At 44.0% G+C, this 26,045-nt stretch overlaps 1 protein-coding gene and 1 long non-coding RNA gene across 8 annotated transcripts in view; one reads left to right on the forward strand and one right to left on the reverse strand.

Moving 5' to 3' along the window:
* ACSF3 (acyl-CoA synthetase family member 3) overlaps positions 1 to 4,731 on the reverse strand; it is a 1,059,592-nt gene extending 1,054,861 nt beyond the window's left edge. Inside the window, exon 1 of the mRNA XM_069635646.1 lies at positions 4,612 to 4,731. The gene's annotated coding sequence lies outside the window, so the exon portion shown is untranslated. The remainder of the gene's footprint in view (positions 1 to 4,611) is intronic.
* Positions 4,732 to 4,795: 64 nt separating this feature from the next.
* Positions 4,796 to 24,652, forward strand: LOC138525612 (uncharacterized). Of its 7 annotated transcripts, XR_011283389.1 has the most exons (8): positions 4,796 to 4,925; positions 5,643 to 5,727; positions 16,530 to 16,707; positions 18,355 to 19,807; positions 20,455 to 20,502; positions 22,363 to 22,452; positions 22,857 to 23,010; positions 24,377 to 24,652. It is a non-coding gene; the product is annotated as an uncharacterized lncRNA (long non-coding RNA). The 7 variants fall into 7 exon arrangements; XR_011283390.1 differs by lacking the exons at positions 16,530 to 16,707; positions 18,355 to 19,807; positions 22,363 to 22,452 and adding an exon at positions 10,435 to 10,526; XR_011283384.1 differs by lacking the exons at positions 16,530 to 16,707; positions 18,355 to 19,807.
* Positions 24,653 to 26,045: the final 1,393 nt, after the last annotated feature.

Here is a 26,045-nt window from a genome sequence, read left to right on the forward strand (position 1 = left end):
ATACTTTGCAGATTCTGAGGTTGCAGAAAGGAAAGGTTTAAGGAAGGAAAAAGCTTAAACGGGTTCTTAGTATATGGGAGGACAACCAAATCTTCCAATGAAATCTAGACAAGCCTTTCCCAGCAGTAACAGTCTAAAACAAGTTAACACCTGTGAGGGACAAACCATATCAAAGTCAGTGGGCTAGAAGAGTCTGCAAGGACAGCCAAAGTGAATTTGAAACAGTCTATGGAGCCGAGGCACTTCTTAGAATCAAAAGTCTTGCACAAAGTTAGAGAGTTAGTTAGAAAATCACTTGGAGGGTCACAAGCTGTGAAAACAGAGTTGGAATCAACTCTAAAAGTAAGCCACTGCAATTCCCAACTGAGAAAGGCAAGGCTACAAGACAGTGAAGTAAGTACTCTAAGTCTAAACAGTACCTCTGGTTTGAAGGAGAGTGGTCGAGCTGGCTTCTGTCCTGCTACAGCGTTGCAGACCCCGTGTTCCCGGGCCTTAGTCGTGGGGACAAGGCGAGGACATCTGTAGGGCTCCTGCGGTGGTACTTTGGAGGTCGTTGGAGACTACGGGCTCTTTTCGGTTCAGCAGCACTTTGCGGTTTCAGCGCTTAGTAAACAACACTGTTGCAGATCTCTGGTACCGGTTGGGCTTCCTTCACTCCTTCAGTCTGGTGAGGAGACTCTAGCTCTGGTCGTCTTGCTTCTGGAGGGTCCTTAGGAGACTCCTGGAGCTTCTAGCCGGATTTCAGATGTTTCACTCGACTACGGATTGCTCGACCCCTGGCACTTGTTTCTTGCAGCAATGAAGAAGTACAGCCAGACAGGGAAGATAGTCCAGTGCAGTTGGTCTCTGGGTTAGTTGGTCCCACTAACCCAAGGGGAGGAGTCCATTCCGGAACTTCTCTGTCTAAAAGGGAGTTTCAGCAAAGCACCAGGGCTTCACTGGGCAATTCAAAGGTCCAGGAGGATACAGCAAGCTTTGTTCACGGTTTCTTCGTCGGGTGTTTCTCCCAGTGGTCAACTCTGCCAATAGTCCCAAAACCCTCGCCTTTTAAGCAGGTTTCTCCCATTCATGCACAGCCTAGGCCTTCAATGACACATCAGGGTCGCTGTCCTGAAAGGACAGCCAGCCAGCCATTCAGGACTGGTTGCATTCAGGTATTCCTAGGGACAAAGGACAGGGGAGTTTCGGGACCCTCCCTCACATCCTGTCCTTCCAGACACACTGGAGCCAGAGGCGGGACTCAGGGCTGAAGTGCGCCAAAGGCAAGACAAACAAAGGGCTCCAATCTGTTTGACGCACAGAGTAAACTCCAAGAAAGACCTCACAAACAGAAAATGGCAAAAAAAGAAGACAGGGGCCATTTTGATAAAATGGTCACCCCTGGGTGCTATACTGCAGCTGAGGGTTCAGCCTGCGGTAGAAAAGCACAATGGTAGGAAAAATGAAACCACTGCCACTAGTCATTTAAAAGTAGGGAGGGCAACATACAAATGTTACATGAGAATGTAGGATAAGGGGCTACTAGGTAACCACCCAGCACTCCACATAAAATGGAGTGTGCTGGACCCACAAAGAGAAAAGGTAAGTAAAGTCATTTTCACTTTACTATTCTTGGGAACAGAACTTCACACAAGAAAAGGTATTTTAAACCTTATGAGAAATCTAAAGGATTTCTCAGTGACACTGCACTGAAGTTGATGTGTGTTGCCATACAAAATGTAGATGCATATGGAGTTTGTCAGCCTCACAAAACAGTGAAAACACATAATCCAAAAGGTCAAAACACATGATGCAGTGGGAAAAGGGTCTCACTCACTCCAGGGTTAAAATTAAAAAGTCCTACAGTCCAGCAAATAGCTGGGGGTCTCTAAGGTTGAAGGGAATTAGCACAGAAATGAGAATTCTCCCTAACATGACTACACCAATATATGCCAGTATTTAGATGCACTCCTTCACACAGTATTCATGTTTGCTTTGCGCAAAATCCAATAATCAACAACAATAACGAAAAGTACCTCCAGGATAAAAAAAAATCAAAAGAAAAGGATCCAAAAAAGAAAGAAGCAATAAACCACAAAGTCCCATTAACTACCCACAACCTACCAAATACAAGCAACAATAAACCACAAACAGCAAAGACTAAACCAAAAAGACCATGAAAAACACCAATCGAAAGAGGACGCCCACTAAGGAACACAACCCACGCATCATGCCTCGCCACAAGAAAGACAACGAAGCCAGAAAAGACAACAGAAATAATAAGAAATCCCAAACCACTTGGGAAGGCACGGACCAGCATGATCCCACAACCCCAAAAAACTCGACAAACATCTGAGATGGCCCAAGGAGACATGCAAATAACAGAGCAAAGACAGACTACAATGCTCGCTACCTGTCCACATACGACAACATGGTAAACAAAAACAGCACAGCAACAATGAACCGACAGCCAACAAGCTTCACGAATACAGACCCAACCAGGCCACCAAACAGATGACAACTAATAAACCATACCAACCCGGTCTCAACCATGGACAATACCCCAACCAGAACAAGGAACAAATTGGAAACCATCACACTCACTCTACACCCCCTATATTACCAAGAATGGAACAACAGAGGGGTAGCTACCCTATTTACCACCCGGAAACGAACCAAACCTGCCATAAACCTTATCGGTCTACTCGACAAAGAGACTGACCAACAAAGAACCACCCCACCCAAAAGACTTAACCGGGAAAAACCCACCTGAAACAGAAACCCAACCAACAACACACCAGCCAGAACAAGCAATACTAACAACAACACAAAAGGGAAATCCACAAACGACACTGCAGCCTCCTCAACATTAGATCCATGGCAAAACACTCAACAGAAACCAATGACCTCCTAAGCTTCAGACAACTATAAAGCCATCGCGAACGAAGCAATACCCGACAATTATAAATTAATACACACCAACAGAGAAAACCGAAAAGGAGGTGGAATTGCAATTATACACAAAAAACACGCCCGAGCATCTTAAATCATCACAACCAACAAGGAAGACTATGAATCCCTCCTAATCAAGATAGAACTCAACGACCAATCCAACATAGTATTTCTACTGATCTACAGACCATCTTCTAACAACCCCAACTTTGCAACAAAACTAGCGGACGAGGCCGCCATGCTATCAACCCACTACGACAACCTAGGTGAAAGAGATCCCACCGATACAAAGATATATACAATAGAAGACACACTCAACAATTGGATCACCAAGGCCATTGAGCAATTAGCACCAGCTAAAACATTCAAAGCAACACCAAAAAAAACTGGCAGAAAAATGGTTCACAGAAGAACTGAAAAAACGCCAAAAAAAACAACCGCAAAAAGCAAACAAAATGGAGAGAACAATACACTAGTCAAGACTAAATAAAATACCAAAGACAACTCAAACTTTACAAAGCAAAGACAACTCAAACTGTACAAAGCAACAATCCTCAAAGCAAAAAAAATTAATACATTTTAAAAAAATAAAAGAACTATGGTACAAGAATCGGCAAACAATTCACAGAAAGAACTCCATCACCCCTACACAAACACTTTGTGAAAGTCATTTACACCAGAGCAGGGTCTATGGAGCAGCTGCATAGCAGTTACTGCCTTTATCGGGCATTAGGCTGCGCAGGTATTATTATATATGTAGTCACTTACAACAGAGCAGGGTGTGTGTAGTAGCTGCACAGCAGTTACTGCCTCTGCGGGCATTATCCTGCACAGGTATAATTATATATGTAGTCACTTGCACCAGAGCAGGGTCTGTGCAGTAGCTGCACAGCAGTTACTGCGTCTGCTGGCATTATCCTACGCAGGTATAATTATATATGTAGTCACTTGCAACAGAGCAGGGTCTGTGTAGTAGCTGCACAGCAGTTACTGCGTCTGCAGGTATTAGTCTGCGCAGGTATTATCATATATGTAGTCACTTACACCAGAGCAGGGTGTGTGTAGCAGCTGCACAGCAGTTACTGCGTCTGCGAGCATTAGCCTGCACCGGTATTATATATATATAGTCACTTACACCAGAGCAGGGTCTGTGTAGCAGCTGCACAGCAGTTACTGCCTCTGCGAGCATTAGCCTGTGCAGGTATTATTAGATATGTAATCACTTACACCAGAGCACGGTCTGTGTAGTAGCTGCACAGCAGTTACCGCGTCTTCGAGCATTATCTGGCACAGGTATTATACACACATATATATATATAGTAACTTACACCAAGAACACGGTCTGTGTAGTAGTTGCACAGCAGTTATTGCGTCTGCGAGCAATACAGAGCCTGAATCGTACCGTAAAAAAGATTCGGAGCAGCTACTGCATCTATGCCAACAACAGGCTGCCCCGTGTAATTTCAAAACCAGATGTTTAGAAAATCACGTACTTACAATATTTAATTTCAACAAGTGATAAGTACAATACAAGGAATTACAGCTTCAACGTGCATTCCTAGAGGTTGCAAAAGGGCTCCTCTTAACAATATAACAACAAAAGGGTGAGAACGTTGATGGATGCTAAAAGAAATGCATATAAAATTCATTCCAAGAGCTGGATCGCATGCACTCAGTCACCTGATGCTGCTTGGAAACTGGACGTGAGCGTTTTGTAAAGGGTAGTGTCTAGTTCCCATTCGAGAAATGGGCCATAGCAACGGCCCGCCCACTCTTCTTCACGTGACCTCTGCTGTCATCTGTGTGATTTCCGGAGCAATGAAGGGGTTCCGGAGCAATTATCAACCAACGGACAACAGCAAGGCCCGCCTCCACTTCATCACGTGGGTTTAAACGTTCAAGTCATCATCGTTTTTGCACGAGCTGGAACGCATGGTGTTTTGAGAGCGATTCCTAAAGCACATTTCGTATTGTTCATTCTTATTTGGTTTCTGGTAAGTCTTAAAGTTATCTCATGTTGGTTGTTACTTTAATGCAGAGCGGCAATATTGGGAAGGGAGTATTTCGATGGTTTGTAATGTGCATCAGGGGTGAGATGTACTCAAAATACAGGTGTATTCCGTTTTCCCCGTTATTTCAGTGTAGTTTTGAGATATGTAACGTGCATCACAGGGGTGAGGCAATATTGGGGAAGGGGTATTGTGTATTTTGGTGGTTTGTAATGTGCATTGGTTGAGATTTACTTAATAGACAGATGAATTCAGTTCGTTTTGGGGTTTTCTCATGCAGATGTGCGACTTGTGTTTTATGGAGTGGGGGGGATAGGCACAGTGCGTTCCTCCCTTCCCAATGGGACTTCCACTGTACCAGTGAACAGTTATCTTCCCCGCTGGAAGGGGGTTGGAGGATTTGGTATGTGCAGCAGATGGGGATATGTGTCTTATACAGACGGGCACTTTTGGGTACGAATTTCTAGCATAACAGTTCAGTTATTTATTTCTCCTGCACGGGGGCGATTTGGCATTCCCCGGGGAGGGGATTTTTCATTTACCCCTTTGCAATGTGTGGAAGAGAAGGCTAAACTGAGGCTTTGTATTGCTTTCATCATCCATCACACATTTAAAGTCCCGATGAGACCCGATAGCATTGTGTGTTTGTTTAAAAGTTTGCCGATACTTTCTGACATGCCTTAATGACGTGTTTCTGTTAAGTCTTCGTGATGTTTCCACTTGGGACATCTATTTGCTTAGGAAGAAGATTACGGAGGAAGGAGCGCTCCACGCCATGCACGGGCAGGTATTTATTTTTTTATTGCACATTTATCCAGTTTAATAATTTTATTAATTTTTAAATAAGAACATAATTTTAAATAACAAATCGGTGAACAAAATGAAACCTCCAACGGCATAAAGACACTCTCATATTCATAGGAAACATGTTATTTCCACAACAAAGCAAAGGGGAATCTATTGATAGTTTCAATGGATTTAAATTGATAAAAATCAGATGGACTGCTGCACGTTATGCCTAGACCATTGATATTTATTGCGCATTTATAATGTGTTTATTCATCTCGGTGAAGTGCCAGGTATATTTAATGATGGTATTTTTATTTATATTGCGCTCATACACAGGTGTTTCAGAGAGTGGCAAAGGAGGGGAACGGGGGAGAACAAAACACTGATGGATTTGTTTTTCCTATTTTGATTTTGGTTGTACCAACAGCAGAACTTTGTGTGTCTTCTTGGCTGGTATCCCCATCCACCCCCAAACAGAAGTGGTTTGTGGCCGTGCCGCACACGCCGAGAGAATTTCAGGGCAGATTCGGCTGCCAGCAGCAAATCGGCTTGTACCGCCATCTTCGCCCTTCCATAGCTCTCAACTCACACATGCACGCCCATTCGTTTCAATGGGCCTCTCACCCGCCAAAAATAAAATCGGGTGTTTTCACCCGCCTTTGCGACATAAATGGTTGAGAGCTATGCCCCTATCCAGTGGTGAAAATTGAAAAAATGTGGTGGGGGGTCCCACAAGGGCCGGGTTGGGGGTGGAGTTGAAGGGGGCGTTGCCCAAAGAGGCAGGGTTTGGGGGGGGGGGGGCAGAGCTGGCAGTTGACCTCCGATCAAAGGAAATGTCCGAAATAATAGTTTAAAACGGTGCAATTTCTTTCATGCTGCTTATTTTCCAAACTATATCAATTCCACTTCCCTGGCACTGGTGATGTCACTTGACTGTGAATAATAGTTTTGACCAGTGTTGCTGAGTAAATATTCTTTAAAATGCACAATTTGCATCCCATTTTATAAAAAAAAACTCCCCCTTGGGTACTATTCAAACAGGGTCAGAAAGGGAATGAATTGCCATTTACAACAATGGGCCACTTTTTCATTGGTGCCCGAGACAATTGTATGGCCCAGTCCGACCCGCACTACTAGGGAGCAAACCGTACCAGCCATCTGTGCACCTAAACTACCAACGGCAATGTTAGTCTACACTGTGATCTGAGCTCATACAGAGGATTATTTTAAGCATACTGTTAAAGAATCATTAAGAAGAGCAATTACTCTAGCTAATGGTGAAAGAGCAGATAATCTCTGGGGAAATCCTGGTTTAAATCGAGGGATTGTCCTGCAACTTCGTCCTTAAAACCTGCTGATTTTATGTTCGATATAAGCAACGTTTTCTTTTACTTGAACCACACCGGCAGCGCTCCTGCAGCTCCCCTCTGAAAGCAGTTGGTGGCTGCATAGTGTGGGATAATTTCAATGATAATAGGGGTATTTCTTTATTCATGCAATGTTTGACGGCTACCTGTATCCGACAAACATTGCATAAATACACTGGGCCGTGGCTGAGGACTAACTTCCTCTGGTGACCCTGTGCACCCTGCACGGGGTCACCAGAGGAAGTTAGTTTGCTTTTCCTGCAGCTGTGACCTGTATCAGAGTCCTGCTGTGTACACGTAGAGGGGGCGGAGCGCTCGTGGCGGCAATGAGTTGCTCCCCCCCCCCCCCCTCCCCTACTCTGTAGTGCTGCGGGTGCTTTCTTTTCTTTTTTTCCAAAGTAACCCAGCGCAGAGCATGGGTTTGCGGCAGCTGACTCTGGCCGGATCCCGCGATCCGTCTACACATCTGGTGCCGGATATCGGATCCGACGAGCTGCCGGCCCAATGACCAGCGCTGCCGTTATCTGCGCAACACGGCTTTCACTGTTAAAAGGCTATGACTAGGACTGCATGCAGTTCCCTTGCTATGATTTCTGTAACTTTACTAGGTGTGGGGTTCGGAACATTGCAGGGAGATGTGCCTGACTTTACTGCTCAGTGCTGCCAGGCAGTACATTGAGCTGTACCAGTCAGAGTCTGTACCACAAGATGTCTTTCTTGACCTTCCCCTCCCCCCCCCCCCCCCCCGCCATTTTTCTTTCTTTCTGTATAGGACCGACTTCCTTGATTTACCTGCGTTGTCTGACTGACTAGGTGCCTGCAATTTTGCTTTGCTAGTATAGTGTGAAAATGCAAACTCCTATGTAGTCTTGCCAGCAAGATAGCAATTAGTATTTAGCCCTAGAAAATAGCCATATTGTAGGCAGAGGTCTTCAATCTGTGGGGCATGTGATCCAGAACAGTGAGAAAAGAGAAAATACATGCTCAGTCAGTGCAACGTAATGAGGGCGTGGGAAATAAATGCAGCCTGGACGTGCGTTTTCCTGAATTTGGATTGCGTGTCCACGCTTCGTTGTTGCTTCCTGCTGGTGACGCCAGCGTCTTTTTGCCTGGTAAGGGACGCCGCTTCTCCGCTCAGACCGCCACACCACCGTTGGAGGAAGTGCCTGGAAGCAAGCGTTTCAGGCCTTTGTCCGTCCCTCTGCTTCCCTCTTCCCCCCCTTTGGACCCACAAAGACTAACGCGTGGGGAAAGGTGAACAGGGGGGCTGGATCACTGCAATGCTGGTTCACCCTGCGCCCCTCTCCCTCTGTGCCCCCACCTTGTTTGGTCATGGGGAAGAAAGGTGAGCGGCAAAGGAAGCACGCATTCCCAGTGTTGTATGATATCCAGCTCGCCCACAGCAGATTGCTGGGCTCTCCACCAATCTGCTGTGGGGTAGCCAGATATTGTACAACACCGGTCCCCCTTGCTTTAGCTGTCCCTCTGCCTCGTCATCCCTCTGGTCCATGGGACAGCGCTGGCCAGGTCCGAGATCCGACCAGACATCTGATGCTGGATCTCGGGACCCGGCCTGCCTCAGCCATGACCAGGCTTTACCAAACCCCCAGCTTTGCAGAGGGAAGCTGGGGGCTCGGTGATCTCATCTAAGCAGTGCTCCTTTCCCCAGCCGTCACTCGCACATTTCCTGACTGTTTGCTCATCCCGTTTATTTTTTCTGCCCTAAAAGGGACACCACGGAAATCAATGGGCCATGAACATCACTGTGGCAGAGAGGGGTGTGGTAACTGTTGAAAGTGGGCATTCTACATGCTGGACACATTATTGTTCCAATGTGCATTTTACACATTTAAAGGAAAAAAGCAATTTCCAAACGAACGCTACTGAAACTTGCGTTCACTAGTTTTCTTTGAGATGTTCCACCCCCGAGCACCACACAAATGCAATTTGTGTGCCGCTTGCTTTGTGTTTTATCACAGGTTATATTCATAAAGATGTTATGTTTACAAATAAATGCTTCCATTGTGCTGACAGCCAGTTATTAGGAAATTAAACTGGGTTCATGGGTGCCAAAAGGAGGCAGAAATACCCCAACCCATCCCTTGGCCACATTTTATAGCACTCTTTTTTTTTTTTATAAGTAATTGCAAAAAGCCCTATCGGTTTTTTTTTTTTTTTTTTTTTTGAATAATTTCTTTTGTCTTTATTGTTTTGCTTAAATTCAACCTTAAACACAGTCTCAGCAATGGTCTGTCAACTTGCTGAACTACCCTGTAAAATCACTGCATTACCATCAGTACATTGGGTGCACCACTGCGATAGAAGTGATTTAAAGTGGAATTCATGTATATCATCCTGCTGTGGGTACCAGGTCTTCGCCTATATGTGGCACCATATGTTGCAGAGAAGCCAGGGGCCCTCGTGTCTGGCATGGCAGCCGCGGCAGTCTGCTGCTATGTTAGCGCTGTCACCTAACTGCAGTATAAACTACATGGCTATTACTCAATGTTTCCGAGAAGTTGGCTTGGTTAGTTAATAACTACTGTATCGTATTCGTAGATTAATGATTTTAATGCCAGCAGGCTGGACTTCTCAACGGTTAAGGGTAACATATAACAAGCTGATGCTCTTTCTCTCGCTCGCTCGATTATTTTTGTCTCTGTGACTGCGTATGAGTCACGTTTTCAGGTATATGCTCTGACTGCTCTCTACAAGCTAGGGTGGACTGGCCTATAGGGAACTTTGGAGATTTCACGGTTGGACCCTGCACCCTGGGTCCCTTTTGTGTGTGGGGGAGGATGTGTGCCGACTGGCAGAGTGTAGTGCGCAAATATTGGTACGGTCAATCTGGTATGGTTATTTTTTTTTTATTGTACTTTTTTCAATTGCAAGCGCACAACTTGCCTTAATCATCCCATCTTGGACAGCAAAGTCCCCAGCAGCAATGGCACCATAAAAAATCCTGACATCTATATTAGGACTTTCCGATGGTAAGAATGTCTTTTTTTTTTTTTTTTTTCTTTTTTTTTTTTAAACAACTGAGTTTTGTTGTAAGTGATGGTGGGGTAATTTTAAAAGTATAGTAGGAGTCACAATCAGGAATTTCAAACCTATTTTTGAGGCTGTTCCTTTCTCATGTGCAGTTTGGGACAGTACTGAAAGTTCACGTCTCAAGTGGGAGTTGCAATTACAGTGCACTGTGTACTCTCTCCTGGTTTCCCAGCGTTACGTCCTGCTTACTAGCTGATGCCCAACACCCAAGAGCTGGTTTTAAACCCTGCTCATTTTTGAAGTCGCAGGTAGACCCATGTATCCTTGACTACCTGTTTTCATTGCAGCAGCATAGATCCAAGCGTCAGTGTGTCAACCTAACCACCCGTGTCCCAGCAAGAAAAATCCAGTGAAGCACTTGACCCAGTCACGCAGGCAAGTAAGGATTTCTTCTCCCTGTGTAATATTGGTTGAGTAGAAGTGCGGAAGGTTTATATCAGCCCTCGGCAATGTGCATCCAGGTGTGGTTTTCATCGCCCTGCAGCCTAGTCCAGGACCACACTTCAACAAAAAATTTGAGCTAGAACTTCACGATCTGAACAGGGAGTCTTCTGAGACTTCTATCAATTTAAATCCAAGCCGCGTTTCTGACCCATTTCTGCTGAGTTTGTTTTTCCCCCCAGCTGTTCACATGGTTTTGTTTTTCGCCCCCCCCTGCCTTTTCACGTGGTTCGTTTTAAATCTTATGTGGTGTTTGTCAATTTAAATCTTTTAAAGCATTATTTTTGAAAACTTTAAATGGTTTTTAAAAAAATAACATGACATAAAATAACATGGGGGTTTGCAATGTTTTCAGAGTCGGGCTCCTGTTTTAGATGGATCATTGGTACTAAGTGAAAATATTTTTTTCACTACTGATTTTGGGGGGGGGGGGGTGTCGATTTCTTTCTAAATCGAACGATACTTGTCAAACCCCTGTCACACATTGAGTGCGCGCAGGGGCTGACAGGCGCTGTGAGCCCCAGCAGTCGTCACAGGAGGCAGAGGTGTGTTTTGGACTGTGTGCGCGCATGTGGGTAAAATGCGTGTGCTGGGGGAGGGAGATTTTGGGTTCGGGGGTTACCCCCTGATTGACGAGTTAATGATCGGGTGGGGAAGGAGAGGGGCAGTGTGTGAATTCTGCACTTTAAAGTCACTACATAAACAGCCGGAAAAAAAATCTGTCTTTTTTTGTGTTCGGGCTTTAAAATGCAGAAATAACACATAGAACTTGTTAGTTTCCTACTGCCCAAGATGGTAGGAATATCAAAATGAAAAGTGGAAGGAGAGGTGGAAACGGACACGTGAAATGCAGAAACACAGAAATGTCTTTTTTTGGGTTCACATGGATCGCAGTTGCTGACAAGTTAAGGTGCAGTTTGTGGCGCTACATTAGCAAGCCTGAAGCCAACACTTAAGGCGCATTTGGAAACAAAACCTTAGCAAAAAAGACTAGGGATTTGTTTGTACGGCAGCTACAAGGCATACACAAGCAAAAGACACTGTTAAAATGTGGCCTCAGTACCTGCAAATGCTTTGGAAACTTCTTACCACCATTATCTGGGGGGTTGGGTGGCAAGCCCTTTACAGATGGTGATTCTGCCAACAATTCTCACTGTCAACCGGGTAATGCTTAGTGACGGTGCAGCAGAGAAATGCAAAAGAATATTTGTCTACATTTTTCCGCCGCATCACTGACCTGTCCTCTTCTATTAGTACAGAATTGATATTGTGCTTGAAATACTGTAAACCAATTCAGGGCAGAGCAACTGCATCTATAGTCATTGACATTGTTAACTACTTCCTAAGTTCCTACTGCTTAAAGTGGGAGGTATATGTTGGTATTTGCTTGGATGGTGCTCCTTCAATGTCTGGTGCTAGAACTGGGTTAAAAGCAAAAGTGTTGGTAGTAGCTCTACATATATTGTGGACACACGCACACTGCGTGATCCTGCGCAATCTGGGGAATGGACTCTCGGAGGTGCTGACTTCCTTTGTAAAGATTGTGCATTTTATTAAGATGCACCGCACAAAATCTCATCTGTTTACAACATTATGTGCAGAAATGGGAGCTGAACATGATGCTTTGTTTCACACGGAGGTCAGGTTGCTCTCCAGGGGGAAAGGTTTTAAATTGTGTTCAGGAACTCTGGAACAAAGTGAGGCGCTTTCTCCTGGGTTTAGACCAGACGAAAGAAGAGCCTCTGTGTGATTCACACTGGCTTGTACTGTTAGCCTACTATGGCGACCTCTTTGAAAAGCTAAATTTTCTAAACCTCTCCCTGCAAGGCACAGAAAAGAAACCACATCATTGGCTATGAACACAAAAATGTCAGCATTCAAGAAGAAGTTGGCGCTTTGGAGGAGGAGGGTTCATGTCTGCATTCCAACGTTTCATTATTAGCAGATGCTCTTGAGGAGGTGGAGTGTGATCTTTTCATGCGTTACTGAACTAATGGGAAACCATCTCAGAACCACTCTCAAAAGTACTTTCCAGAGGACAATTGTAGCATCAATGACTGAGTGGTTCAGCCTTTCCTATCGGACGTAGGGGCCCGCCACCTCCCAATACACCTCCAGGAGGAACTAATGGAACTTCAAAGTGATCGCCTACTAGAGAGTCAATTCAAAAAATTGTCCTTGGGTGGATTTTGGCAAAATGCAGTTTCCTCCTTTATCCAAATGCAGTCAATGTACTGTTGCACCTTGTACCTTTGCAAGATTGGATTTTCAACTTTTGCAGCCCTAAAGACTAAATATCGGTCAAAGCTGGAAGAAAACCTGTGGTTGGCTATTGCAGAAATTGAACCCAATAGTGATGGCTGGCTGCTGAAAGGCAGGCCCACCCTTCACACTAGCTCTCCAGTTTGCCACTGTCCAACTGGCAAGTGACTGCATTGATAGTAATATGTCCTACGTTACTGTAGGAAATAAATATCCAACACTACTTTTAGTCACGTCCCTGTAACAAAAAATTCTGAATGCTGCTTTTACAAATATTTGCCCTCTAATTTGAGTTATTGCAAGCAATGATTTTGAAAGAATGTTGTTTGGCACCCACACCTCCATTCTACACCAGATAAACATTTTGGAGTCCATATGGATAGAGGGGCCTAATTTTTCTTAGGGAGGGATTGGGGGGGTCAAAGAAGTTTGACGACCACTGCCTGTAGATCTTGTTATGAAGAAAATGTTTTTTTTTTAAAAAAAAAAGGCAAAAAACCTAATTGCTATCTTGCCGGCACTGCTATATGTTCACATATATTTTGCTTGCTAGTTTGGATGAGCACTTATCCTCCCTGGTCCCTAGGGGACAGTGCAGGTGTGGGCTTAAACGGCAGAAGCTTAATGTACTAAACAAACCGTTGCAAAATCCCTGGTTGCTTTAAAGTGGTCCATTATCCACGTGCTTGCTGTGCCCTTGTGTGTGAGTTTGCTATGTGTCCGATACGGTGGATATACAACTCGTACACATGACCGCACCTTCAGTGGATAGGAGCCAAATCATTCCAGTGCTTTACTGTGAAGGAAAGAGTTGCACAGACCCATGGATACTCAAGGTATGCCTCTGTCGTCTGCTTAGGAACATTGCAGTGTCGCATAGCCCCTGTGAGAATGTGTCTCTTGTATAAAGAGGGCACAATGCTTGTAATTTTCAATAAGTTGCCCAGGCAGCTGCATGCCAGTGCACAGACACCTGCTGGCATAGATTTCCCTTTTGTGGGGATTGTTGATGTGTGGCTTGTGGGAAGCGTGTGTGACTTTCGCAGCATCTTTAATATTGCTTATTATTATTGGCAAGTGGCAAAGTTTTGTTTGGCTAGCATGAAGGCCGGCTAAGTTTTTAAGTGTGTGGCAGACTGTTTGAGCTGCTGTTTGGTACAGGGTGCTGCACACACCGCCGGGTGTAGTCTCAGGCTGGGAATGGTTGAAATGCCCTGATTGAGTTCTTTGATTCCTGCGTTCCTCCTTCTGGTGGCACAGGGTGCATTGGGCTTAGCTTTGCTTTTGTGATTCTGCGCACAGAGAATGGTTGCAGATATTGGCCATCCAAGCTCTCATGAGGAAGGGAGAGAAAAAGGCTCCTCCAACCAACAGTGGACAGATGCCCCCATCTATTTCTCTTAACAATGCTCGCAACCTGATCATTTCTTTCACTTAAGCCTTTGAACACCAGCCAACAAAAAAAAAAGTGGTATCCATTAATTGTCCAGCAACTGAATTTGCATTAAAGGAGAGTCTTAACGACACCCCTCCACCCCACCCTTTTCAAGCTGGGGATGATTGTTGTGTAATGTGAAAAGTGTACAGGGCAGGTTCTCTGTAAAGTTAAAGGTCAAAGCACCCCTAAAGAGGTTCTGTAAAGCTGCCCCCCATGAAAAAAGCACACTGTCTGGGATTCAAAGACTCATTTCATATTGTAATGCTTTTGAATATTATTTTTTCACTGCTGGAAGTTACGGATGCTATATCCGAGAGTCAAAGCTTTTTATGCCATTTATTTTAAAGGGCACATAAATGGCTTGTTTTCCATTGCCTTTTCGGTTCCCGGTAAGGCTAGTTGTGCCAGCCTTTATGCGCAGGGTACTGTGTTCTAATTCCCCTCATGACTCATGCTCTACTCCATCTACGTTTAGTTTGTTCAACACTTTGGGGAAATCGCTACATGATTTAGTATATACAAATGTAAGTTTAAGGGACTCGGGATTACTGCATGTTCTAGTTATACTTGTCACATTCTCTATATAGGTTGATGAGGTTCCAGGAGGGATTTTATTGCCCCTTCAATGCGGTTTGTTTTTTTCCAACCACTTGACCTCAGCAGTTAATTGAAGGTAGTTTGCCTGTAAACTTTATTGAATGCTTGCTAGGAATAGTGATGTCTGTCATTAATTTTGAAAATATCTTTTTTGATCACAGTTTATGATGATCTGGGGTGAATGCTTTTTATGGTTTTTCTTGGTTTTTCTTTTTATCTAATGATGGGACCAGTTAATTCTTATTAGATGATGTTGAGCTATTTTCTTGCTTGTCTGGATTTTTCATTAGCCTTGTGTATCAGAAGACTGGCGCGGTAGTGGGAGTTTTCTGTCCCGGGCGTGAAAGGAGTGCTGTGAATTGCTTTGCTATTTGAAAGTGGGAGGTCACTTTATCCCCTTAACCCCTTAAGTGCCAAGGGCGAGGTATCTCATCCTTGGGATTACCTCCCTGTTGCCAAGGACGAGAAGCCTCGTCCTTGGCACTTAGAAACAGAAAACGTTAGAATGCATTGAATGGCGAAATACCAAAATCACCAAAAAAGGCTTGACACTGGGGGTGGAAACCCATGTCAGTTAAAAGGTTAAGGCAGTGGTCTTCAAGCCTTTTTATGCTGAGCCCCCCCTTGAGTAAAATAATTTCTGCCCCCATCACAAATTCTTATATTTTCTATTAAGTCACCATAATCCTTCAAGCCCCCCACCAACTGGCATCCTTTGGGCCCCCCAGTTTGAAGGCCTCTGCCATAAGACGCTCTAGCTGTTCAGCATACAGGCGCCCCCTTTTTCTGACTGGGGTGACTCCTTCCCAGTTCCACACAATGACTGTTCTACGTATCGGGCTGATTGCTTTCAAACGTTGCCAAGTAGGGGCTAAATGCTCCTACTGGCTGCCCCTCCAATGCCCCCACAATGTTCCACAAAAATAGTCCATGCCTTCCTCAGATAGTTGCACCCGACCCTCTACGTAGTAGGTTATCTACACATATCCAGCCGTGGTGCATGTTTGAGAAACCATGCCTCTGAAAAGTTTACCCATGGCTTGGTTTACTTTTTTGCAGGATTTTTCCACTGCTATGAGCGCTGCACTAGTTCAGCTGTAGTGCATAATTTATTGTACATTAGCGATGCTTATGGGGGGCAGGGGGACTTCTGACCCTTGTGGAGGATAGTGCCTGGCTCATATTAGCATAGGCCTCCTGCTAATGTGTAATATTTACTTTTTGTTCCCCCAGTAAAGATCACTTTGGTCATGGGTTCTGTCACTGCATAGTCTCCTATTTCCTGTACATGTTGCTGTCTGCAAGGTGGGGCTCTCTATAAGAAACATGTTTGTCTTTTAAAGGACACACACACAAAATGACTGCAGCATTTTCGGTACAAGAGCTCTGCAATTAAGGACGTATTGCCTCTCCAGAATACACACACCTCTAAATTTGCGAACGGGTGCAATTAGCTAAAGCCACAATGGGTGGAAGTCTTGGAGGAAGTTAACCAAGCACCAAGAGACGCTTCAGTCATAAATCGGGACACATCGGGCAGGAACAACCATAGCAAGCCCACTATAAATGAATGGTTTTGGGTAGAGACCTGGTTCACAAATACTTGGCACATACTAAATCTACATATTTTATTTCTTCTTTTAGACAACTCAAATCATCATGGCACTCTTTGATTCAAACAATTCTCTGTGCATTTGAAAGGATGGGGAATTTGAGCCTTTCAATTTCCTGGAGAAGTTAATTGTTGATAGAGGGTATCGATGAAAGTAGAAGAGAAATAAGTGAAGAAAGGGATTTCAAGGAGTCATGCTTTTCTAGTTAGGTAAGCAATGTATTTTTTTTTTTTTTAATCTATTTGATATTTGGGGGAGGAGGGTACATCTGACGTCCCTATGTGGAGTCGTTCCTTTTTTTTCACACATACAGATGAATGCTACACAATGCCCACCTCATGGACAGCATCTCTTTCCTCTAGAGTAACTATAGATGGTCTACTGATTTATGATATGATATGGCATTTGTATCTTTTCTCTGTTATTGGCAAAGCGCTATGGGTTGAACGCCCTCGGGGACCATAGTCCAGGTCAGAGTGTGTGCAGCTAGGACAGAGTATGGATTGGCATTGGCGAATCGCACTCTACCTCCTTTAAAGTTGGGTATACAGTCTTTTAGAATGAAAGTAAAACAATATCATCAGGGTATTCATCTGTAGGTGAATTTATTCGCATAAAGTCAGCCGACGCATGTTTCGACCTTAGCTGTCTTCAAGGCCTTGAAATTGAACACTTGGTATGGCGACCAGGTTTGGAAGTTGATTGTGAAAATATCTCGAAATAATTTTCTGATGGTACTTGATGATTAAAGGGGCTGAGTCCTGAAAGACCTGTTGATGGCTGGCGCGTTGTGCTAAAAGTCTTTAGTGGTGCTTGGATATCCTGGATTGGTTCTCCAAATCGAAATTCCTAAACTATCTTTTTTTTTTTTAAATTATTTTTTTTTTTTTTTTTTTTTTTACCTTAGTTGCAATCCTGAAAATGTAGTCCACGGGTTGGGGAACTAATCTAGGATGTCTAAGGTAGAGCGCGATTCGCAAATACCAATCCGTTTTCTGTCCTATTCATTCAAGGTCTTTATGCGTAGAGCTTGTGGAATTGGTGACGCAGCTCGCCACTATTTATAAATTATAGTGGTCACGGCGCACTCTCATGGGTATGTACCCATACACACTTTTATGTGTGCAGCTACACTGAGTTGTGGGTAGCTGCATGGGGAGGGAAAGTGCCAAGGAGAGCAAGAATAAGCAAAACTCCAAGGGGGCGGATAGGGTCACGCTTAAGGGGAGTCACCCCAGGGTACAGCTCAGGCAAAATGTTTGTTGTATTGGTAGTCACATTATGAAGTTTCAACTTGCCTTTTTCATACCCGCAGCCAGGAAACAGTATTAAGACACGGGAAACATTTGATGAAATAACTAAAAGCTATAATTGATGCTTTAAAAAGAAAGAGGAGAATGTGCCTATGTTAATGTTCCCCCGCACTTTTTTCTTTTCTGGATTTGAGCCCTGTTGATGACAGTTGAAAACCTGCAGAATTTCTTACTCTGACTGCCTCATTACCTTTCCAGTGAATAGGCTTTACGAGTGCACTATCCTGCAGACAAAGCACTGTCTCCGGTCCAATCCCTGCCCATACATCTCTGGAACATGCAGTCATATTAGGTATTTCTGGATTACTTAGCGGTTTCAAAAGCGTGTAATTCAGAAGAAAGGCTTTTCAAAGAGGTGGCTCACAAGGATGGGTGAGGACCAGAAGGGTGACTCCCTGGTGAGTCATTCTTCTCTGGTCAAAGACCAGGAGTGCGACAGACCAGATGAACGCACAGCTCACAAGGGAATAGTTGCCCAGTGGGCCCATTTCTTGCATGATGTGAGCCAGTGCTTGATTTTCACTTGCTTGCTGGTACTTGTAGGCCATACCTATCACCGCAAGCACAAAACCAGCAGTCCAACATTCAACGGGAGATGCCCAGACTGGCTCACATTATCACACATGACGTGGGGCTACCTGGCAACTATGTAAGGGAGCCAAGGACCGGACGGCTGACACACTCAAGAAGACTAGGACCAAAGGAGAGCGACTCGCCAAGGACTAGTTTGGGTGATGGACCAGAGAAGCCAATGAAATAATTTTAAATAACATAGACAAGAAATGGAAACAAGTGCATGCAATTCTAATAAAATATTTTTGTTCTAATACACTGTGTTCTCTCTATGTATGTTTATGCTATTGTGTTTTGTTTCTTACTTTTGAGGCCTAGCCACAGCATTTTAAGTGTGTGCTTGTTTTTTCTGCTTATTTGGATGGGAGTCGGCTTGTTTTGGAAGGGCATAGCTTATTTTTTCTTTCCAACCTGGCGACAAAACCCCTTACAACACCAATTGATTTTAGATGCAGTGGGCTGCTTGCATCTTTGGGACATGCTTTCTGAAATCGTAGGATTGGGACTGTTTTAAAAAGTAAATCTAAGAGGGGCGAATTGCCAACAATACTTTTGCGGCTTGGCATAAAAAAGTTTGGAAACTACTCTTCTAGGGGGGTGCGGGGACAGGAACTGCATGTCCCAGATTCGTGAGGAAGGAGTAAACTGGGATTGCTCTGAGATGCAGCCAGAGAGGCATTTAGCTTTCTGAACTCCTATGTGGATTTGGTAAGCCAGGTTGTATATTTAGAGACCAGTGATGTACTGAGACCTAAATCACTGAGGCCCCAACAGGTATACCTGCATTTGAAAATTAAAAACCATAGACTTTTGCTGTTCACAGTACGTGTGGAGCACTAGTCTCACAAGAGCTGCTTTGGCTGTTCTCTAGCACTGGCGGTGTGCCTGGTAGAAGGAGGAACCAAAGGAGAGCGAGATCGCAGAAAGCAGTTGCACCACATCGCTCCTCCTACAACTTGGGTCAAACCCCAAAAATACATTTCATGCTGGAGCCACCATCAACCATATAAAAGGGACTGAAGACAGTAAGGTGACAATACATTTAACTGTCTAACATGTACATCATTAAAGTCAAAATCCATGTTAAGTAAGTGACATTCAAATCCATGTGTGTAATCAGACTTACCAGACCACAACAACATGCCTAACACCACCTACATTATTGAAAACATGTACACACACACATTCACTTTATAATTCACTCAATATATAATTCTCTGTGCGTATCTATAATTTCTCCTCTCCCCTGCTTCCTTGCCATATGCCTTATTACTTGTGTGGTTACTTGCTGTTTTATTTTACGCTCTTTTTTTTTTTTTCCCCTCCACTTCTTGTTTAGGTTTTTAGTATGTTAAAGGTATTTGTACAGCGCACCGACACCAACGGAACTGGTCGCCAGGCAGATCTGAAGACAAGAGGCGGGGTGGGTTAGTCGGGTGAAGAGGGAGTAGAAGAGTGAGAAAGTGATGTGCTGATGGCAGCTTCAGTTCGGTTTTCGCAGTGCGCTGAGCTTTAGTGTGAATATCGGACTGATGCTAGACCTTGTGTGCTGTTGATGTGTTAGTTTGTTGCGGTGTGGTGAAGTGCGTGCGGTTTGCTGAGTGAAAGGGTGGTTGTATAGGTTTTCGTGTGAGTTAGATATGCAGAGATTAGAGCATAGGGTTAGTGGATTATATATCTTAGTCCTTGTATATATTGTTCTATGTATCGAGTTGTACTATAGGTAGGCATATTTTCTTGGTGTCTGTCTAGTTATTTTTTTTATTTTTTTGAGTGATGGACATTTGTGTGGGTAGTTGTTTACTTGACTACATTTTGTCAATATTTCTAAAATTATAATTGTATTTACAAACGTTGCACAAACCTACTGTTGGTGCATGTATTTTAGCGTAGCCAATATTTCCCATAAGCATGTATGCCTAAATTGTCACATGTTTTTGAGATGGTTTTTGCTCTTACTCTCCGCAGTTTTGACCTGTCTGTTCAATGTTTTTGTAATAGATGAAACTGATTTTGGAAATGGATGCTTCTGAAAAGGCTAAACTGTCCCAAACTGCAATTTGATTACAGATTCAAGAAAAAGCAATAGAAGATTCGTTATTGCCAGTTGAACAACAGGTATCTTGCCTAAAAAGAAATATTAGAGGGGAGAGGGGTAGTGCGGTTAGAAATGTTGTTGGCCCAATCGATCGGGCATGTATTTTAGAGCATACGTCGATCGTTCTTAAAAGATTTCCAGCGCATCTTACCAGGGCTGTCACAAGGGCTGGTATGGCCCCCTTACAATTTTTTGCACTTGGCCAGCGGAAGCACTGCTGCAAACAGGAGACGCGAGAAATCTCCCCTTGCATTTGTGTGGAGGACACAATTATGCCTTATTACTACAACTGCAAATCAACTACAACAAAATTAGATTTCTCTACTGAAGAAAGGTTTATGCCCGACTAACTTTTGTATCATGTGCATAAATATATGTAGGATGGCATGACGGTGTGTGGTGCATGACCCCCGCATCAATGAGTGCCTTGCCCCTGTGTGCGATTTAAAACACACCTCATACACAGTGACAGATGATGTACAGTGGAGGCTGGTGATTTTCTGAACTGAAAAGGCTTAAATGTTTGCACCAATTATGCAGGATCGACAGAGTACAGTAAGGGAAAACAAACCAACCAAGGGGCGCTTGAGGGGGTTTCACACTCACAAGAAAATGTTTGAAACATTGGGTTAACATGATGCATTTTACAGCCCTTTCTTTCTAAAATTTGGAAGAAAGCCATACTGTTGCAATTGGTTTTGTATGGTAGCACAGGGAAAAACCTAATAGTTGCAAGTCACCAACCTTTGCCCACAACATCTACCAGTATAAAAATATATTCAGCATGTCCAGGCTGGCTGTGCAAGTGTTATTACTGGCTGGACTTGCCTACATTCAATGTGGTCCAGTTTAGCCACGCAGTAACACTTAGGTTTGCTTTGGTCCTGTCTTAACTCCTGGGCTCAGCTTTTAGATGGCCCACGCCTCCAGTGATTAGCATAGCATTAAATAGCTACTGAATTGGGGTGGTACGACTAATAGCCAAAGGGAATGTGAAATTGCTATTCGGGTTCAAACTTGGCTCAGGGAAGTGGGAGCAGGACTAGATGAAGACGTATCAGGGCTGGTAGGGGCCCATTTCATTTTGATGTTTGGGGGGGTGGGGGGGGTCATCCCTTGCCTTACAGTTTGGAAAAATAGGCCAAGGCACATATGGAGTGCTTAAATCAAAAATAAAGTCAAAAGAATGTAGCAAAGTGGTTCAAAGCTGCAGACTATCAGTATGTTTCTGTGTCATAAGACTGCCAATATGGGGCATATGCTTGAGTGACCCTTTCAATTGTAAAAGCTGAAAGGCCCAGTCAGCATCTCTCAGTGGAGAGTCTGACAGCGCAATTAGTTTATTGGCCCCACTCACTATCCGCTTTCAAAACTGTTATCTGGCCCCCCCAAAATGTTGAGCCTGGTTGCACCCCTGCCTGGCTAACGTGCAGAGTCATAACGGATAGAACAGGACGTTAAATGGTGCCTGGCATCGCTGTTGTTAAAGGCCCTTCAATTAATAAAACATTTCACTGTTTGCACCTGCATTCATATGCATACATTTTTAGGCCATTGAAATTGTGATGTGGGGTTAGCACTTGCATGTCAGGGGAGTGATAAGAAGGCAAGTGGGGACATAAGACAGCTCATTCTCACACCAGTCCATAAGTGTGACATTTCAGAAATTAAGGAGAAAGTTAACTGCTCGTAACAAGGAAGAATCAACAGAGCTGCACTGACCCCCCCCCCCCCCCGCCACTTGCGTGATCTCAATGTCACCTGACCTAGTAGGATCGCTGTCTGTCTTCCCCCTGTTTCCCCTCCCTTGTCTCGTGGTGCCTTGAAATACTTTGTGTGTATAGGCGTGGTATAAATGCCATATCATATCATGACTTCAGCGCCACCTGCCTTACAAGATCCGTGTTACGAATGATGGTCCTTATGCACGAACTTCAAGCTACGGTTTGCCCTCGTAATCCAAGTAACAAGTAAGTTCACTCTATATATGTTGTGTATTTGACGACCCAGGCGGCTAGCATATTATGTTGTTCCTCTACATCAATATAACTTCGAAGGACCACTCCCATAAGAATATTTCTGCAAATTGAATACATTGCTCATTCTAATCTGTTCATCTTTAAAGTTATCGCCCGAACAATTACATTTCTTTCCCTTGGAAGTAGCGCCCAAACTATTTTTTGCTGGAATGTACGTTCACATTTTCTAATTGATCCCTTCTTGAAATCACAAGTACTGTCAGTACTTTGCATGAAAAGGTACTTTTTAAAGCAACAATGCCTTACATTTTACAAGGTTGTGGAAACAAAACAAAAAAAAGAGTATCCAATTAATGGGTTCATTCAGGTAAACTATTTATGTATCTCTTGCACAGGTAATACAGACTTGTGGCATATCATGACTTTACATGGTGGATTCATGGAAGACTGGGATCTCACGTTTGACGAGTAACACTTGTCCTGTGTGGTTCGAACTATTCAGGATGAATTTCCCCAGTGACCATGTACAACACTGGATTTATACAGACGGTACCTCGACCTCGGCAGTATAATTTGTGGTGTCATTGCCATCTTCTTTACCAAAACAAATAAAAAATGAGTTAGTTGTTACTCATTTTTTGTAAACCCACAACATGTCCAAAAATCTAAGAGTATCGTAAAATACTTGTGTGCTTTAACAATTTGGCTGGCCTATCATGCTCCACTCACCCACATCCATCCCCCCCTCTGCTATCAGTGGCTGTTCGCACCTGTGAGTGTTCACTCACAAGGGGGCTGGGAGGATGTGAACGCTCAAGGTGCCGAAATACCACGTACAGCACAAAGGATTCTTTCACATGGGCATCCATATCCTCATGGCCACCCAAGAGCTGGTGTCTCCAGACTCCCATTTGAAGACCCCATCCCTGCAATCAACATATGTCTGTGTGTCCTCTGACTGTGTTCCGGGCCTATTGTGCTTGCCTCATCCGCGTCCATCCCCCTCTGCTATCAATGTTTGCACCTGTGGGCGTGTGCTTGCAAGGGGTCTGGGAGGATGGGGAAACGCTCAGGCTGCCGAATACCATGTATACCACAAAGGGTTCTTTAATATGGGCCCCCATATCCACATGGCCACCCCAAACCTGGTGTCTCCAGACTCCCATTTGAAGACCCCCGTCCCTGCAATCAACAGGTCTGTGTCCTTTTGATTGTGTTCCGTGCCTATTATGACCTCGACATCCATCCCCCCTCCGCTGTTAATGACCGTTCGCACCTGTCGGCATGCGCCCGCTAGGGGGCTGCACTGGCGGAATTGAGGTCAAACATTGTCATAGAGGCCTGGTGGGTGTGAAAGAACACGTCAGACATTCACATACACGCCCACTCTGTAATCCTTTGTTAAGAATGTGGGTGTTAACAAGACAACATCTGTGGGATCTCCAGCAGATCTCGCCAGCTCTCCCCTTTTTACCTTTCTTGCTGTGGAGACTTATCTGTTCTTCTAAGTAAAGGTTAGTCAACTTTTACCCTTGTTTTCTGTAGTGACCACATTTCCTGCTAGGCTACTTTACTCGATGTGCACCCTATTCTCATTTTATTTTCTTCAAAAAGTTTATACCATTATGAACTGCCCTACACGTTTTTATCTCTGTAATGAGCACATAACATTACAGAGTATTGTTTCCAAATGTAATCTTTCGTAGTGCTTGTTTTCAATGCATGTTTGCTTTAGGGGCCATTTCTTATACTGTAATACATTTGTAATAGTAATATAACAGATCATAGGGACAATCCAACAATGCCTTCTTGTATTGTTTTGTGTTGCACTTATAACAGCCATGCTAAAAGTAGGGGTACAGTCCTGCATGCATTTAAAGGATTTACATTTAATAAAATGTCTCTTGAACTGCAGATTTCCAGTGTCCGAAATTGAAAGCAGAGCCAAGGATGACTTGGATGACGTGAGGGCAATCGATTCTGCGTCTGCAGCATGCACTTCTCCGAAGATATGTATGAACAATCCCAGTAGACTAAAAGGTGTCACTCCAGACTCCTTTTCAAATTACTTCCCAATGCAGTGCCAACAGAATTTCAGCACACGCTGACCCAGTTGAGTAGTGGACAGTGGATTTTTAAATGTTAGTTTTGCTATGCTGCACATTAATGTCATTAAAATAGGTGGAGCTCATGGTGAGTGTCTAATGATGTCAGCTTGAGTGACGGCTGATCTGAATTAGTACCTCAAGGCCACTTGAACTTGGGGCGTTGGATCAACCGATAGGATTAGCACAAGATGGCGGTACCCGATCTGTTGTTTTTGCTAATGTTAAAGTGAGAAAAATGTGGGTCAGTTGCATTGGATTGATTTTTAAGAACGATCGATGGATGCTCTAAAACAACTTGCCTGATCATTTGGCCCAAGGAAATCGAACTACCACTTTCACTTTGTTAAAATGATCCATTGTTCTGTTTTTCTACTAATCTTTCCATTGATTAGTGTCTACCACTTCACATCAAAAGCACACAGCTGTTTCTCAGGGATTGTGTTAGACAGACACTGTTAATTGTACAGTTCTTCCTTATTAGTAAGAAAACAGAAGACTGTTCTAGAAGATGTCAGGCCATCTACCCAGGAGTTGAAGCTGAACTGAAGGTGTGTCATGAAGCAAGACAATAATTGTAAACAGAAAAGTGGTTCTACAAAAGAATAGCTGCCACCACCCACCGTATAAGCTAGGCCTTGTAGAGTTTATGGGGGCTTCCAGAAATTTGTGGAACACATGAGAGGAATTGGCTCACATGTTTTGAGAAACTGCAAGGTCATCCCTGCATTAAGAAACCTGTATGCTACCAATGTACAGGCATGAGGAGCTTATGGATATCACTGCACTTCCTGCAGTACCAGAAAATCCATTTGTGTGCTACGTGTGGAGCTCAGGAATAACCTCCCTGATCACTGTGCTGCCGAGGCTGGCTCATTTTGTAAGCTTGTTCTGTGGTCCCATGTAGTAAGGAGCAGGGCTACAAGGGTGGATGAGGCGTCGCAGTCATCAGAATTCAGGAATCATAAGGAGAATCAAAAGCATTTGAGTTAAGGTGGTCTGCAAAGTAGGCCGAAAGCGCTATAAAATCCCTGGGCACCCATGGAGAGTGGTGTTTTTTGGTAAACTGTGGCAAAGGAACAACACTGACTATTGGAGAGTGAAAGATGGAAGGCAAAGCAGAAGAGAACGAGGTTGGAGGAACTGGAGAAGGAAGAGTTGGCACAGAGTGCAGGAGAAGGAAAGAACTAGTGAGGAGGAGGAAAGGTGCTGAGAGAAGGTGCAAAGGTGAAGCAGGAGAGAAGGAAAGAAGTGGAGAGGAGGTGAGAGGTGGTACAGAGGTGAAGGTGGATGGAAGAAAGAACTCAAGAGGATGAGATGGCCGCAAGAGAGAAGAGCCAGGTGTAAAAGTCTGTAGCAGAGACCTGGAAGGGAATCAGGCAGGAGAGGAAGAGAATAAAAATAGTGATTGGAGAAAGGTAGTCTAGACACATAAAGGGGTCACAGCAAAAGAGAACTATATCCTTCTTCGCCAACTGA

The sequence above is a fragment of the Ambystoma mexicanum genome, chromosome 1q (assembly GCF_040938575.1).
Source record: "Ambystoma mexicanum isolate Mex_15411 chromosome 1q, UKY_AmexF1_1, whole genome shotgun sequence".
Taxonomy (NCBI): domain Eukaryota; kingdom Metazoa; phylum Chordata; class Amphibia; order Caudata; family Ambystomatidae; genus Ambystoma; species Ambystoma mexicanum.